A 13477-nucleotide genomic window follows, 5' to 3' on the forward strand; every position below is an offset into this window, starting at 1 on the left:
TGCAGAGACTGTTCCACAGTATATGGAATACAGGTAGATTACCACCATTGCATCCACTATTTCTACAGCCAACTCCTAAAGTACCCTGGGATGTAGATTAGGAGGCTTGGCTATATATCAGCCTTCAATCCTCTCAATTTTCCCAACAACATTTTCGACTGATACTGATCACATTCAGTTCCTCTCTCTCACTAAACCCTGCATTCCCCAAATTTCTGGTGTCTTATCTGTGTCCTCATTTGTGAAAAGAGAACAAAATTATGTAATTAGTTGGTCAGCCATTCTTTTTTGCCCCGTATTATAAACTCCCCCGTTCCTGACTTTAAGAGGCTCGCATTTGCATTCACAATCATTTCTCTCTTCATGTAAGGTTAGAAACTGTCACAGTCAGTTTTTACGTTCTCAGCAACTTTATTTATCGTACTCTGTTTTCCCCATCTTAATGAATCGCTTGGCCCTCATTTGCTGAATTCTAAGCAGCTCCCAATTATCTGGCCTGTTGGCTTTCTTGGCCAATTTGTATGATACTAATACTATCCCCAATTTCCATTGTCAGCCATGGATTGGCCACTTTTCCAGTTTTACCTTTGTGCCAGACAGGAATAAACATTTGTTGCAGTTCGTCCATGCGCTCTTTGAATGTTTGCCATTGCTGATCCACTGCCATCCCTTTTATTAACATTCCCCAATCGATCATTGCCAGCTCATGCCTCATTTCTGCGTAGTTTCCTTTGTTTTGCTTAGGACCCTTGTCACAGATTTCACTCTCCATCTTGATGAAAACATTTTTCTTTCATTACCGCACATCCACAAAGGGTCTCGCACAACTAGTTTGCCAATCATTTCGTTCTCATTACTCAGTACCTAGTCTGCAATGGCCTGTTCTCTATTTGACTCCTCAACATATTGATGCAAAGAAACATCCCGCACACACTGTGCTAATTCCTCCTCTATGGTGTTGTAAATAATTTTATTTTCCCAATCTATCTGCAGATTAAAATCACCCATAATTACAGCTGTTTATTTATCACATGCGTCTCTAATTTCCTGCTTAATGCCATTCTCAACAATATCACTGCAATCTGGGTGTCGACATATGACACCCACTGACGTGTTTTGCCCCTTGCTGTTTCTTAGCTCTACCCATGGAGATTGCACATTGTCGGAGCTGATATCGTCACTCACTATTGTGTTAAGTTTCTGCTTGACAAACAATGCAACCCCACCGCATTTTTCCTTTTTGTCCGTATTTGTAAAATACCGCTGGCCATTCATTTCCCATCCCTGGTCACTCTGCAGCCATGTGTCCGTAATCCCAACTGTATCATACCCATGCGCACAGCCAAAGAACATGGGTAGGGTGTTGAACGAGTGCTTCAAAAGTATATTCATTCGGGAAGAGGAGGATGCATGTACATAATTTGGGTAAAATCTGCTATGAGGTTCTTGAACAATTTGAGAAAGGAAATTAGGGTGTACTGCAGGTTTTGGCGTACATTAAAGTGACCAAATTACCAGGTCTGGTTGCCTTATATCCCAAGCTGCTCTGGGACGCAAATTAGGAAATTGCAGGCGCTCTGACACAAGTCTTTCCTTTCTCTCGCCGCAGGGCAGAAGATAAGACGATAGCTAATGTCGTTCCATCTTTCAAGAAGTGTGGTAAAGATAAACCAGGCAACTACAGACCTTGTTTCAGACCAGCGTTTCACAGTAGTATTGCGGAAGGTACGAGAGTAAATTTTAAAGGCGAGAATCAATCGCCCATTGGATATGCAATATTAGACCAGGGACAGTCATCATGGTTTTATCAGAGGAAGGTAATGAAAAACAAATTTGATTGGATTTTTTGAAGATGCGACCAATTGTGTCACTGACGCCTGTGTTGTTTAAGTACTTTATATAGATTTCTGAAAAGCCTTGACAAATGTCACACATGGGTGGTTGACAAATGAGATAAAAATACATGAGATAGAGCCTACATTGACAAGTAGGTTTCAAAACGAGCTCGGTGATCACTGGTTGATGCAATTGATCCTGGAAAGTTGGAAGTGATGCACTTCGGCATGAGCAACAAGACAAGCGATTACTCAATGAATGGCAGGACACTCGGGCCCTCACAGAAATAGAGGCATCCTGGAGTGTTTGTACACAGGTCACCGAAGACTGCAGGTATGCTTAATACAGTAGTTACAAAAGACATAGAGGGCACTCGAGCTTCCCAGTAGTGGAATAGATTATAAGAGCAGGGAGGTTATGTTGGAGCTGTACAAAACACAATAAGGCCAGAGCTCAAAAACTGTGTGAAGTTCTGGTCGCTTCGTTTTAGGAAACATGTGATGGTGAGGATACCAAGGAAATTCATCAGGATGTTGCCTGGAATGGAGAATTTGAGCTATGAAGGAAGTCTGGATGGACTCTGGTTGTATTTATTTCAGAGTAGAGAAGGCTGAGGGAGGATTTGATTGAGGTGTATAAGATTACACGGGGCATGGACAAGGTGGATACGAAGCAACATGTCATCTGAGCTGAAGGGTCAATAACGAGGGTCATAATTTTCAGATGAGGGGCAAAGGTTGTATAGGTGATTTGAGGAATAAAAACAAAACAGCCAGAGGGTGGTTTCATTTCTGGAATGCACTGCCTGAATTGGTAATACAGGCGGAAACCATCACTAATTTAAACGAAAGTAAGTACGTGGTTGAGCTCGTAAAATACAATAACATTCAATGCTATGGGCCCAGTGCTTGAACTGGGATTCGTGTAGGTGTGCTGTTGTTTCGCGATGCACATTCCAAAGGGCCTCTTGTGTACTGCATGGCCCTATGAAAATGAGACTCATCTGTTGATTTTGCAGGAAGGTGAGCAACGTCTTGCTCGTTTATATTGCTATTGCTTCATAATGTCACTGTTCACCATAGATGCAAGTTGAAAATTTGTCAACATTTCATTTCATTTCACATCACTGATTTGTAGTTTATATATTTGTTAGTTTTATGCAATTACCTTTTGAACTAATGCGTATTGTTGTTGATTCCAATTCTCGGTCGTACAATTCGTTCGAATTATTTTCATCACCGATCTCGGTCCCAATATTAATATATTCATCAACTGGGGCTGCCATTTCTAAATCTGGAGCTGAAATAAAATTATAGTTTTTCACTTCATGATCACTTTTTTCAGTAATAACATGATAACACAGGACAAAATGAGACTTTTTAAGCGTATGCAGAGTCTGTAAATAAATAATTGTTCAGTTTTCTCCCCTTAATTCACCTGACGTATTTTATTCCATTATTTTCCGGCTACTTTTTGAACAAAAAATCCATTATAGTCCCTATATTTTACATTTCGATAAACGGATAGCTTTTGTTTAATATGCTCATATAACTTCTACCATTCTTGTCATTCATTTGCGCTCGAGTTTCCTACTCTGCAGCCACTGGAAGCGATGTATCCTTATATAGGCTCCAGCAATATTATTCCTGAACTTAATACTTATATCAATGTTGCAACCTTTCCTGTTGTAACATGAACGGACCTAGATTCTCAAACTGTCCACGTAGCCGAAATCAGCAAAATCTTGTATTTGAGTTGCATACGTCTGCTAAAGAAAGCAAGGAAAACATCTATTTTTTCAACAAGTATCAGGATGAACTTTGATACATTGAAACATAGATATCGCATGCACCATCATATCTCAATGTCACTGAAACACTTAACTTGACCCGAAACTAGTCTCTTATATTTCATCATGTCCGTGATGCCCAGTTATTCGTGTTATGGGCAAGGAAACGAATACCTGGAAAGTCTTCGAAAAACAGAAAATCTGTCAAACTTATTGTAATACTAACACTATCTTCCGCTAATAGTGACATTGCGCAATATGCAGCTCCATGTGTTTATGTATTAGTTCATTGCAGATAATAAATCTTATAACGGGTCATAGTTTATTTTGTGAATTGCATGGCGTGACTTTAAAATTTCTGCTCTGTAAACACTAAGATTTGTGTAATCAGAATTGTGTGGTGTTTCTAAACTCTTGCGCCTGTTAAAATTGTTTATTTGCCCCTTTTTATTCCAGAAGCAAGATCAGCTGATGTATTCATGGGCAGCACGATGGCACAGTGGTTAACGCTGCTGCTTCACAGCTCCAGGGTCCCAGGTTCAATTGCGGCCTCCAGTTGCTGTCTGTGTGGGGTTTTCACTTCCTCCCCAAGTGTGCGTGGGTTTCCTCTGGGTGTTCCGGTTTCCTCCCACAGTACAAATATGTGCAGGTTAGGTGGATTGGATATGCTAATTGCCCCTTAGTGTCCAAAGGTTAGGTTAGTTGCTGTGTTAAGGGGATGGAATAGAGGTGTGGGTTCAAGCAGTCCCGATGGGCCGAACGGCCTCCTTCTGCACTGTAAATTCTAGGTAATTGTATGTAATTCTATGTAATTCAATGCACGACTAATCTTATACGGTACGTTTTGCAATATCCACCACATATGAATAAATTAAATATTTTTACATTTGTGCTAACTTGAATATGGGTTTTATCGGATTGGCCATTTGTGGTCTTTCTCTTCCACTTTTTATTTCTATTGAATTAAACGTTCATGCCATTCCCGACATAATTGCAAGGTGAATCGATTTTAGTCTGTTTTATCTTCTGACAAAACGATATGATGACTTCTGACGGCAGCTAATTAGCATCGGTTCTGTATTGTGTCAACATGTGTTTCCACCGATCAAATATTTTTTCGATTCTATAAATTTTGTTCCAGCTTTTCAGTTCTAGACTAAAGAAAAATGCATTGCTTAAGAAGATTTTTCAGGCCGACGAACACAAAATCATATCAGTTTCTGCATTTGTCAAAGTCGGAAAGTAGGATGCCGTTTATTCGACTAAATATAAACCAGATTTGAGTTAAAACTGTAAGCTATGTACAACATGCACAAATAAGCATTAAAACTTACATACCTGGGTTTTTCTAATAAACTCAGGAAAATGCGCAAATTCTCTATCCTTGCGATAGGAAATCCGAAATATATGGAAAGGAAGCTGCATACTCGATTGAGTTCTCAGAATAAGAATTTGCTGTGCAGTAACATTTTAAGTGTGGGGAAAGATTGCCTCATTCCGTAAGGAAGTGCATGGTTGCATGCAGTTCTGGAGAATATTATTCTTGTTACTTCAGTTGCATTACAACTGATATAATTCCAGGAGGTTTGAAACATTGTTTCTCTGCCTACCATCATTTTGTTAATGTGATCGACGCTGTTTTGATGACAGGAAAGTTTGCTAAGAGACTCAAGCCTGTTCTTAACAAAAGTGTGCAAATGTGTTTCTAACATTTCTTTCCCACTAACTTCGAAGCTAATGTATGTCATGTCAATGCACAATTCATATTTGATTTTATGTCCGCGGAGCTTCTTTATCGTAATCCTTGCACTGAATTGCTTGAATGCTGCGTGCCTTCCCATCTGCAGCAGTGAGAACATACAATACAACCCCAAATTATTTACTGGTGAGTTCTAATTTGTTAATAATACAAAAATAATTTTCTTGCACTTGAGATAAAAATGAGTAGCAAAATGTTCTTATTGTTATCAGATTTATTTACAATGTTCCTTGGTGAAAATATCAATATCCCTTTTAATTAGCCGGACATTCAGGACTTTTGTTTTTTACCAATAATTTGTTCCACCCGATCCATGTGTTGAATTATTGCCTTGCTCTGGTCGCAAAAGTGGTGAATGCTTGCTTTGTTTTCTCTCCCGTGGTTCATTGGCGATTCTGGAGATTTTAAATAGAAAGTCCATCCGCGAGCCTCTGGCCTCAAGGAAATCTGAGCAGATTTTGGACGTTTTTGCATTATTTTGGCACTGGCGATCACAAAGAAAGTCAGCATTGTTTTGGAAAATCCAGTCAAACGCACGTCTTTTTAATCAATAACCACAGTGCATGTAACACTGTTGCACGGGCAATACAAAATGCTGAATAATCTTGAGGTTCCCAGGGAGCTCGCATATTAATTGCTTCTGTGAATTATGAGCAACAAATATGGAATTTAAAACGATTAGTTAAGATGTGTTTGATAAAATATGTCACACTTAACAAAAAAAATGGAAATATTTACTACGACTGCATCTCTGCACGACATGTATCAAAACTAAAACAGTCTCCCGTACGTCTTCAGAAATTGTCTGTTTCGAACCATAAAAATATTTTACGAAGTTAGAAGCTGGAATATCCGCTTCTGTTCTTCGAGAATCAAAAGTAAAGACACTCTCCGGTACGTCTCCGAAAAATTTAAGTTCCGAAATATAGGAACATTTAAAAGAGGTAAGAGCACATGTCATGTGTTCGGTCCTTTGAGCTTGCTCCGCTGTTTAACAGCATGTCTTACCCATTATTTCAACACCCCAATTTCAGACCACAATCTTACATTCCCGTGAAACTCTCGGGTGACCTTTCGCTGCAGTCCGTCTATGACAAGTATATAATTCTTAGTTTTGGAGACTAACATTGCCAACAGAATTCCAGATGTTGTCTCACCAAGGCACAGTACAGCTGCAGTAATACTTCTTTGCTCCTGAACTCCTCTTGCAATAAAGGCCTGCGTGCTACTTACCTTTGTAGCTGTTTTCTGCACTTGAATGGTTTATTTCAGTGACTAGTGTACTGGGGCACCCAACTTCCTTTGTACTTCAACATTTCTCAATCTATCACCAGTAACATACTATAATGATCTTCTAATTCTTCTCCGAAAGGATTGCTTCACAGTTGCTCCCGTACACTGCGTTCCCCACGAAATCAACTTGCCTAACTCCTCTTGAAGACAATGAAAAGCCTCCTCAGCAGTTTACGTATGCATTGCAATTTGAACAGCCAGGCCCAAATTGAATCAAGTTAAGGGCCCTAAATTCGCATACTGCGAGGGAATTGCCAACATATCGCTTTTTACATTTTTGTATTTCTATATGCTATTGCATTACATTCAAATGTTATGAGGGTACTCTAATACCCTGTAACGAATGCATATTTTCGCCTGGTAAACCATGGAACCTATTTATTTTTATTCAAGAAAGATTTAGATCTGAATTCTATCCCTGAGATGAATTTCCCACCATCCTGCCCATTCAAGCCACTTAATATTTCTAACAGATATGCCAGTGGACAGGAAATTCGCCTACAGCATTAGATCTTTTCAGTCTACAAATAAGCATCGGAAGAATAACATTGACTTACATGATATTCATTTACAAATTTCACATTTAGAACTGCTGTCAAGGTCAGAAGCAAGTCAACACTATATCTGCTTTGGGTGAAACAGTTTCAAGTAGAACAATCAAGTAGAATACGATTGTTTTTCTATCTGCATTCAACACAGAATGAGGCATTGTATGTGTACAATGTTCATAGCTGCCTTGAAAATATCTATTCAAATTCGACAATGGCTCATTCGTTCCTTTTAACTACCTCTAAAGTAAACCATGATTCATATGCGACCAAAATAACATGTGACTACATTGTTTTTCGTCTGACAATGGAAACTTTGTGCTCGTACATTCGCTGATGAGTGATTATGTTGACGTAGCAACCAGTCGATACATATCAAAATCTTTACTTGTTTCTGCTGTTATAATTCAGACATATCGAGAATATTTTTTGCTGCACGCTTTGTGGGAACCACGTGCAAAGTACAGTAGGAACAGAAGCAGGAAACCTAATTTTCTAGTCAGAACATGTATTGCAATGCGGTTTGCTGCTGTGTTTGGAAGTTGTCAACCCAGACTATAATGCAGAGAAGCAGTGCAATCAGAAGATTCAATTTGATTCTCCAGCACCCCAGCCGCGCGTTTCTCGGTGGCGTGACATTCGCTGGTGGCAGGATTCAATTTTCTCGCCACTTGTCAATGGGATTTCCCACTGATGCCAGCCCACACCGCCTGGAAACCAGCGGACTGTGGTGCGCGACCAGCGTGAAACAAAGGCCCAAATTCCGGTTAAAGGCTATGCCAATTACGGTTTATTATCAGAAAAAGTAGCCGGGACATAGCGAACAAAAGTGCAATTAATCAATCAAATTTATTTGATGTTCAGAACATAAGTAATAAGGGGAGTAGACTAAACTTGCTGTTGTTCGAACTTCGCGAGTCAAAATGATCAAAGGGCACCTTGCACTTCAGCTGCAATTTTCTGCCTGTTCCACTGACAGACCAAAAATCCCTCCATAAATATATTCAACGATGTCGCATCTGAAAGCCTCTGGGATAGATAATATCCACAACCATTCGAGAAAATAAATCAGGCCTAATGTCAACTCTAAATGATAGGTACCGAGATACAGTCCTCAGACTCTATCTCCGCGCCCAATGTCAATAATCGTCCAACATCAAACCAACCAAGTCACTCCTAATGTTTCACGTTTCAACGCGATTGGTGACTCTTCTTTAAACCTCCAATGAATTTAAAAACAATTTACTCAACTTCTCAACCTCGTCCAATATCATTATCCCTAGTACGAATATTGTAAATCCTCCCTATACATCGTCTAATACAAATATATCCTTTCTTAAATGTGGAGATCCGTATTTCCCGCAGTACTCCAGATGAGATCTCAACAGAACATTGTGTAACAAAACGAGGTTGAAATATCTTCGTACTTCAATCCTCTTTAAATTATATCCAGATTATATCCAAATTATACACGATTTCCCTTCCTAGTTGATTGCTGAAACTTTCTCATTACTTTTCTTGCATTGCAACACCAAACCCTCTTTGAACATCTACAATAGAACATTTCTCACCGATTATAATGGCACAGCGGTTAGCACTGCTGCCAGCCAGCGTCAGCGACCCGGATTCGATTGTCGGCGATTGTCGATTGTCACTGTGTTGTGGAGTTTGAACCTTCTCTCCGTGCAGTCCAGTTTCCCCGTCAGAGTCCAAGGATATGCAAATTACTTGGATTGGGCACTCAGAATTTCCCCCCAGCGTCCAAATATGTGCATGTTCGCTGGATTGGCCATGGTCATTGCCCGGGATTACGGAAATAGGCCAGGTGTCTGCGCCTCCGTCGAGTGCCCATTCGGAGAGTCTGTTGTTTCAATTATCATGACAATGTGTCTGATTGAGCACTTTCCTTTACCTCCAAGCGTTGCATTGTCTTTAAATTTGAAGAATGACGTTCAGAACGAAAGGAAACAGATTTTTGAATCAGTTGAATGATGCAAATGCTGCAGAGAAGACATGGGGAATTCATGCACATGTTCAAATCCGCAGAAAGCTGCTGAAATGGATAGCACTAAAGCAAATACATCCCAAAGGCTGAAATAAAAATTCTGCGCGAGTGACATGGCTGCAGTAACGTTTCCACTCATTTGTGCGAGAGAAACGGAAGGAGCAACGTGGCAAATCTGGCAATGCAGTTTCCCACTTGTACTGGTAAAACTATGAGAAAGCAACAGGTTTACTTAACACGTCATAACTCATAAGATTAGCCACACTCCTGCACTACTGGGAACGGACTGTTAACATGTGTAACTATTTTAAATCTCACCGATCAGAAAAACATACGGCAGGGATTTTGAAAGCATTGTAAGTGTTGAAATTCAAGCCCATGCTACTTACTTTCACCACCAGAATACCAGTAGACAAGGAAAGCATAGCTCAATATATAATTACATTGACTCAGTTTGCAGAATCGAGTAATTTAGGAAAGTCTCATTAGATTACATAAAGATTTGTTTTCGTCATGCGAAACCACACTGCGAAAGGGGGTATACTGAATTTTCAAAAGCTGGTGCTGAAGAATACGATGGGCGTGTGCGAAAATGCAGAAGTTATCAACATTCATGTGGCGCAGACGCATCAAAGAGCAGAGCAGGTGAACGAAAAGAACAATCGCGAATGAAGGGCAGGATACAAAAGCTATGGAGGGGACCGTAAGGAAGGATTTCCCAACATGGTAAAAGCTGTGTTTTAACTGCAACAAGCAAAATCATTTAAACAAATGAAATCCAAACAGGCTGGAGAGACTAGATTTAGAACGGTTGTTTTCCCTGACCGGGGAATGCAAAAGCAGAACTCGGAATGGGTTGAGGAGAATCTTTTTCACTCGAAGAGTCATGAACCTGTTGAATATTGTATCACAGAAGACTGTGGAGGCCAAGTCACTGAATTCATTCCAGAAAGATGTAGATTTTGTTTCTTTAATGGCCTCACGGAGTCCGGCGAGAAATCGGGGGCGGGATTCTCCACTCCCACGCCGAAGTGGCCGCGCCGTCGTGAACGCCTTTGAGGTTCACGACGGCGTGGAACGGCCCCAGTCCCGACCGATTCAGGCCCTGACAATGGGCCAGTATCGGGGCCGCCTCATCTACACGCGCCAGGCCTTGTCCCCCGCGTAAAACCGGCGCTGCGTAGATGACGCGGCCGGCGACGCATAACGGACGCGACGGACACCCGCGCATGCGTGGTTACCGTCCTCTCTGAGTCCGCCCCGCAAGAAGATGGGGACGGATCTTGCAGAGCCGTGGAAGGCAGGAGGTCCTCCTTCAGAGAGGATAGCCCGACGATCGGTGGGCATCGATCGTTGGCCACCCCACATTCCAGGAGAAGCCCGGTGCATGAACCCTCCTCGCCCCCCCCCCCCCCACAGGCCGCCCGCCCAGCGTTCATGCACCGCCCACGACTGCCGCGACCAGGTGTGGACGGCGCCGGGGGGAACCCGCCGTTTTGGCCTTGCTGCTCGGCCCATCCGGGCCTCAGAATAGCGGGGATGCCGGAGAATCGCAATTTTCGGTGTCTCGGGCGATTCTCCGGCCTGCGGCCCGCGAAAATAGACTGGGCCGTTCCCGCCCCTTGGGAGAATCGCGGGAGGGCGTCGGACCGGCGTTCCCCGAAATTTTGGCGGCCCAGGCGAATTCTCCCAACCGGCGTGGGAGTGGAGAATCGCACCCCCCGGGAATATGGAATTGAGATAAATGATCAACCATGACCATATTTGATGGCGAACATGCTTGAAGGGCAGAATGCCCAACCTCTGCCTCCATCTACTATTTTTCGATTTGTACACTGGAGGAAGTAATGTGAATCTATACAGATGGCCACTGGAGATATACCAACTGAAATATCTAATGGAGAACTATGCAACGTCCAACAGTTTGTCTCGCACAAGGCTATAGGAAATATATGGCTTGCAACTGTTACAATGATGACCCAAGAAGGAGCGTAGCAAGCGAAACAATGTGTCAGATAGAGATTGCTGTGCCATGCAATATCGTGACCCTCAGATGCTTGTAGAAGTAGCTCAACATGACAATGTGAAATGGAACCGTCAAGACGACCTTTGGGAAAATATAATGTCAGACACTTACAACGCTTACATTAGCTTCAGAGCTAACTGTAGTGGAATGAAGGAGGATTTTGAGTTTCGTATAATAGTGTCGATTAAACGGCTACTTGTTTCAGCTGAAGCCAATCTAAAGTTTGGACGTGTAACCCGACAAATGCCAACGTAGTCTAACCACGTGTTACAGCATGCAAATAAATGACAACAGAGCATATAATTTGTCTTTACACGCGTTAAATTTCTTCCAAAATATCATCTTGAAGAAGATGCGATTGTAAGGCCAATTGAACAACTGCCGACTGCAATGTGGACCCAGCGAAAACATCTTGGGGCAACCCGGATGCAGAAAGAGCAGCCGGTATATAATAGGGCGCATTGTAGCACAGTGGCTAGCACAGTTCCTTCACAGCTCCAGTGTGCAAGTTACGATTCCCGGCTTGGGTTATTATCTGTGCGGAGTCTGCACGTTCTTCCCGTGCCTGCGTGGGTTTTCTCTGGGTTCTCCGGTTTCCTCCCACAGTCCAAAGATGTGCAGGTTAGGCGGATTGGCCATGCTAAATTGCTCTTAGTGTCCCAAAAAAGTTAGATGGGGTACTGGGTTACGGGGATGGGTTGGAGGTGGTGCTCTTTCCAACAGCCGGTGCAGGCTCGATGGGCCGAATGGTCTCCTTCTGCACTGTAAATTCTATGATGCATCCAGGGCACAAAAGCAAATAGCTTGATGCTACGCACTGATTGCGAAAGAGAGCATGGATAAGGTCTTTACTTGCGATCATTATCACCCACATCTTCTTTGGAGAGACAACGTAACGATGGAGTCCGCCGTCAAGAGTTTAGAAAGCATTTTATTCGAACCTGCACTATCAGCTCCAAAGCGAAAGCAAATAATGTTGTTTTGTTTACTGTGGTTTTATCTTGACTTGGCATAGAAGGAATAAAAACATTAAGGCATCCTGTCGAGATTTGCACTCTCCTTGAAGAAAGTTGAAGATCATAAAACAGTGGGCGAGATTATCCGTTCCCGAACGCCAATATTGTAATCGGTGATCGGACGGGGCATAGACTCCGACGCCCAAATAGGGGCCGGCGCCGTTTGTCGCCGGTCAGACACACTCTACCCCCCTCGGAAATGACGTAATCGCCTTGCGACGCCGTGAGCTGTTGCACCGTAAATGGTGCATCATCGCCGGCCCAACCGCGATGCTTCGTCTCATTTGAGCCGCATTTTCGACGGCCTGGGACATGTGTCCTCCTAGCTGTCGGAAACCCTGCATGGCGGCTAGGGACAATCTCCAGTGCCTCCACACTCGGCCGGGATCCGTGCTGCTAGATGAAGAGGTCTTCCGCGAAGGCTGCGCGGATAGGTGGGGAATGGCCACGGGTGTCCAGGGAATAGCCTGGGGGGTAGCGGATGGCGGATCGGGTCTGCGCAGGGCTGGCACCATGTTATACGGTGCGACAGCTGCAGGTCATGAACCGTGCCCATACGCGGCCAGAGACCCGGCCATTCTTCGGCCGTTTTCGGCGTTGGAGCCTTGAATTTCAACCAGCGCTACTGCTAGCCACTCACCGGTCTGGAATCGGTGAGGGGCCGCCGCCGATTTTTCCAACCTAAACCTCCCGTGGATTTTCCGTTCGAGCTGGCACTGAGCCGCTGGAGAGGAGAATCCAACCAAAGCCTTACAGGCAACGTAAAGCATCAGTTGTAAATGGTATGGAAGACAAAAAACGAGCCAAGGCATGCAATGTCGCACACAGGTCTCTTTAACAGAACAAGTGCAACAAGTAATTGTGATGTAAGGATGGACTCGGCTCATCAGAACATGCCTGTTTACATACATTGGCGACATGTTGATAAATTGAAAGCCCAAGATGACGTGAATCGAACTTGAGTCATTCTTGGGGAAATTGCTGCACCGTCTTCATGCAAGACAGCGAGTAATGAATTGACTCTAAGAAATACAAGATACACGTTCTTCTGACATATATGAGCATTAAAACTTAAAGACCACATTGGCCATTGCAGAGCCTGTCACTGACATCAAGTCGAAAATGCATGTGGGGCAGCACGGTGGCTCAGTGTGAACACTACAGTCTCACGGCGCAAAGGTCCCAGGTTCGATTATGCGTCACTG

At 43.0% G+C, this 13477-nt stretch overlaps 1 long non-coding RNA gene across 1 annotated transcript in view; it reads right to left on the reverse strand.

The window, feature by feature from the left end:
* Positions 1-5037, reverse strand: part of LOC140389393 (uncharacterized) — a 40837-nt gene extending 35800 nt beyond the window's left edge. The window contains exons 1-2 of the long non-coding RNA XR_011934372.1: positions 4964-5037; positions 3004-3135 (exon numbers count right to left, since the gene is read on the reverse strand). This is a non-coding gene — a long non-coding RNA (uncharacterized lncRNA). The remainder of the gene's footprint in view (positions 1-3003; positions 3136-4963) is intronic.
* Between the last annotated feature and the right edge of the window lie 8440 nt (positions 5038-13477).

Source organism: Scyliorhinus torazame, chromosome 14 (assembly GCF_047496885.1).
Source record: "Scyliorhinus torazame isolate Kashiwa2021f chromosome 14, sScyTor2.1, whole genome shotgun sequence".
Lineage (NCBI taxonomy): Eukaryota > Metazoa > Chordata > Chondrichthyes > Carcharhiniformes > Scyliorhinidae > Scyliorhinus > Scyliorhinus torazame.